General features: G+C 34.1%; 1 protein-coding gene across 1 annotated transcript in view; it reads right to left on the bottom strand.

The window, feature by feature from the left end:
* The window catches only part of LOC136832372 (uncharacterized), a 104027-nt gene that overhangs the window by 48919 nt on the left and 50108 nt on the right, over positions 1–5000 (bottom strand). The window lies entirely within an intron of this gene.

The raw sequence follows: 5000 nt of genomic DNA, 5'->3' as shown, positions 1-5000 counted from the left end.
GGTCGGTATCCGTGTGGGCTAGCATCCTAATGAGCGCACAAAGAGAAGCATTACGCATCTATCAACACGCCGAGCAAACCAAAGGGTTAATGCGTCTATATTTGCCTTATTCCCTAATCCGGATCGAATCCGGGATTAAATGGCGATCCTCTTCAGCGGCGAAATGAGAAGGACGGATTTCCAATCCGATATTCGAAGGCATTTGGGAGTTAAGGGGTATGGGAGGCGGGGTAGGTATGGATTACATATTAAGATTACCGCATTCACCTTGTGCTGAAAACTTTCTTGTGTATAGACTGAGCTTTTGTTTGGTTTTGCAAATCGACTTACCGTCCCTCACGCAATGAAGTGCAAATGCCAAATGCTCGTCAATACTCCTACAAGCGAGTAATCCTCGTCAATGCTCTCCAATTTGCGAGTAATACTCGTTTTTCGCCTGGCGAGTAATACTCGCCCACTGCGCAAATCCATCGGCTCGGATTTGTTATGTCGGTAAAGGCTCAGTCAAAGGGATACTTACCTTGAATAGGACTAGAGAAACCCAAGGCTCCTGGCTAGCCCAGGCTCGAAGGAGAGAAGTTAGATTTGGTTTCGACGTCTTCCGCCTGTTACAGGATGAACTGAATTGAAGTGATTATAGAATTTAGACCAGAGGCCGAGCACTGGGTCCTATGAGGTCATTCAGCGCAGAAACGGAAATTGACAGTAAAAGGTTTGAAAGGTGTAACGGGAGGAAAACCTCAAAGAAGTTTGCACTATGAATCAATTGTTAGGGAGAGGTGGAAGTAGATGGAAGAAAGAGAATATGAAAGAAGGGAAGTAAAACAGACGAAGGTTGCAGCTAATGGACTGTTTTCAAAGCTTCAGTATGTCTCGACGATAAACAAATATTGATAAAATTGAGAAAATAAAAATAAAACACACAGAGAAACATTGAGACCATTAACAGCTGCAACATTACAATCTGTTAAACAGTTTTATTATTATTATTATTATTATTATTATTATTATTATTATTATTATTATTATTATTATTATTTGCAAAATAATTATTCATAATCTGCAAATAATCCTTTTGATAATCTGAGAGCCCTTCACAAGAAAGTAAATACTAAAATAAAGAAATGAACACAGAATCAATTTGTGTATATATATGTATATATATATATATATATATATATATATATATATATATATATATATATATATATATATGTATGTATGTATATATCACTATATGTATGTATGTATTACATATACATGTATATTTATGAATATATAATATACATATATACATAAATATACATACATGCATACATAAATATACATATACATACATACCCAACTCAGAAATCACTAATAAGTACCAACTTTTAAAGTTTACATAAAAGAAATTATGAGGCTTCGCATAAGGTACAAAATGAGCTCAGTACTAGGCACTAAATAGCGGCTCAGGCAGTAGCCGAAACCTCAATTATAATCACTAAGGCTTCTGGGCCATAAACTTCAGGGGTTATAGAGCGGAGCCATTGTTCCTGTTTGTTCTGTGGGTGTGTGGGGTGTGGGTGTGTGGGTGTGTGTATGGATATGTATATATATATATATATATATATATATATATATATAATATATATATATATATATATATATATATATATATAGAGAGAGAGAGAGAGAGAGAATGAAAGTAGAGAACATAACACAAATTAATTTTAAAAATTACACTGTAAATACTTCATTAAATTCGTGAAGGCCTTAACTGAATATATAAAATCAGCCTAACATTAAACAGTGCAAGTATGAAACAAGTATACCAATAAACGACTAGATACATGAACAAGTAAATCAACAAATCCAAAAATAAGTAAATAAATAAACAGATGAAAAACTAAATAAATTAAAAAAAAAATACCATCACAAACCAGAGAAAGAAAGGCGGAACTTCTAGACATCTGCTCTATCGCTGAGATCAGCGTTTTTCTCCTCTCTGTTTTGTCAACAGGAAGCCTCCGATAAAAGATCAGTCATGAGCCTCAGCAATTCCGTGGGCGAGCAGAGAGAGAGAGAGAGAGAGTTTTCAATAAGTTAAGACGAAGAGAGAGACAGTGTAAATTTTGAATAAGTTATGCAGAAGAGAGACAGTGTAAATTTTGAATTTCAATAAGATTTTGAATAAACTCAGGAGAGAGAGAGAGAGAGAGAGTAAATCAATTCTGAATAAGTTATAGAAAGACAGAGAGAATACATTTTTGAATAATTTCTAGGAGAGAGGAGAGAGAGAGAGAGGAGAGAGAGAGAGAGAGAGAGAGAGGGAGAGGGCTTCTTCTGGAGGGAGAATTTTGAATAAGTTAAACAGAAGAGAGTGTAAAGATAAATTCCAGGGGAGAGAGAGAAAGAGAGAGAGGATAAATTCTGAATAAGTTCTATTCTAGTATAGAGAGAGAAAGGCTTCTTCTGGATGAGCGAGTAATCAGATGACGTCTGAAAAGGCATCTAGGGATCATCTCGTAAATGTTTATACACTGTTATATGTATAAATGCCTCCTCCTCATATATATATAGGGATATATATATATAACCATATATATATATATATATATATATATATATATATATATATATATATATACTATATATAACTCAAGTCATAGGTCAAAGAGAATTCTACTGTAAGACTGTACGGAAAATAGGGCAAAATTATCATTATTATTATTACTATTATTATTATTGTGTGTGTATTATTATTATTATTATTATTATTATTATTATTATTATTCAGAAGATCAACCCTATTCATAAGGGACAAGCCCACCAAAGTGGGCCACTGACTGGGAATTCAAGCTTCCAAAGAATACGGCGAATCTGCAAAATTTGCCACATCATAAAACACACTACAGAATCGTTCGCATAAGACGCGGAATGAGAGGCAAAGAATTATTTCTAGAAAACCTAAAAAAAAAAAAACAAACAAACAAAGCTCCCAAATTCCTTTGTTGTCATTCGTTTCATTGTCTCCAAAGGAACGCTTGTCGTACAGGCAAAAATTTACGTGCTAGCATTGTCCTCTATACGAGGAATGAATCATACAAAAAAATAAGGATGAAAGGCAAAGGATAAACAAGAAAAAAAGGACAAAAAAAGACAAGGGAAAAACCAGACTACATGTGGACAATAGGCTTTCTATAACTTCCTTTAAAGATAAGCCATATTCGGCAACGGCACTGTTACTGAATGGTCCTTATGAATGTAACAATACTTAACATTCCTTTTCATCCCGTAAACAGAAATAAATTCTCTAAAATGTTCTGAGCAAAATTTTGAAATCTAAAGACAAAAATATTTTGAATTGAGTCCTTTTTTTTTAAAGATCTGTGAATTATATGTGTCTTTTCGGGTATTTACAATAAATGAATAGTTTACGAAAAAATGAATTGACAGTCAACTCTGAAATTTTCCCAAATATGTCTAAGAAACTGTTCTCTTATTCATACTGTTTCTTATTCCTCCGTTATTCTCTACGTTTGTTTCAATTCCATTTTTCATGAGTAAGTATTCCATTGTCTTTATTGACTGTACGTTCAATATAAGTCGAAAGATTTTTCTTTTTTTCTTTTTTCAGCTGACGGTAAAACTCCACAACTAATATCATTCAAGAAACCTATTCTCTTATTCCTCCTATTTCTTATTCCTCCGTTATTCCCTAAGTTTTGTTTTTCCTATTCCACTTTTCATAAGCGTGTATCCCATTTTTTAAATGATGAAAGTTACTGCACGTTAAATAGAAGCCGAAAAAATGTTCTTTTTTGAGCTGACGGTAAAAACTCACAGCCGACATCACTGAAGCTAATCGTGATTGGTGGAAGCTTATGCTATTAAAGCACACCAGCCAATCAGAAGCAAGATATCGGCTCTGGATATTTACCGCCAGTTCCATATTATTCCTTTCAGTCATTTTGTCTTTTTTCAAATACAGGTTTCTATTCTATGGGCACTTGCTGTTGCTGCAGTAGTTTAAGCTGGACTTATGCCAGCACGGGCTCTTGCTTCAAAAGCAGTTTGTAACATGAACGCTAATCGCCTCTTAAGGTTGTTGAATAATAATAATAATAATAATAATAATAATAATAATAATAATAATAATAATAATAATAATAATAATAATAATAATAATAATAGATTTCTTGTAAATAAGAAGTACATAACAGTTTATTCAATCTTTTAAAAATTGCTGAAATTCATTTTTATTAAATATTTCTGAAGAATTTGAAAATTAATATTTCCATCATTTTTATGTTCATTTAGGCAACGAAGTCCCTTACAATCAAATGGGTATTTCTCATAGAAAATCTTTTCATTTATAATTTGAATCAGTACTCTAGGTAATCTATCTCGATTACGCCAGCTTCTGAATAACTGAAAATGAATTTCAGACATTGATCATTAATAGTTGTAAAACGACAGTAGATAATAATTTTGAATACAGTTATGCGGACAGACGTCATCCTTCTTGGAAGAAAGTCAAGAAAGTCAAGAGGATATGATATCCTGCTGAAAAATAATAGGAGAAAGAAAACTGGCCTTCGTTTGCATACTAGAATTTCAAACGCGGTATCTTATATACAAGGCGCACTCGCGAAATCATGCTGGAACAAAGGCGCCTCACCCCCCAAAAAATTGAGCGTATCTCGACGGGTTTCTTAAAGACGAGGTCGTGACTGCGGGCTTGATCTTGAGATACACATATATACATACACACATACATGGACGTAGCCATGTATGAATGCTTGCTTGCACACGACAGTTGTCTTTGAACTCGAAGAATGAAAAATACAATCCGACTTCGTTCTGTCTGCTATCGAATATTTTTCCCGGCGGACAGTTTTCCATTTCTCAGTGATTCTTAGGACTCTTGACCTCTTAAGCACCTTTAGCGCGCTTAAGGGCAGCCTTTGGCACGGGCCCTTGATGGCATAAGGTCGTCCTCATCTAGGCTGGTCTAA

Source organism: Macrobrachium rosenbergii, chromosome 49 (assembly GCF_040412425.1).
Source record: "Macrobrachium rosenbergii isolate ZJJX-2024 chromosome 49, ASM4041242v1, whole genome shotgun sequence".
Classification (NCBI taxonomy): Eukaryota; Metazoa; Arthropoda; class Malacostraca; order Decapoda; family Palaemonidae; genus Macrobrachium; species Macrobrachium rosenbergii.
Note: the sequence above shows the minus strand (reverse complement) of the source record. Positions and strands in the feature narration are given on the sequence as shown.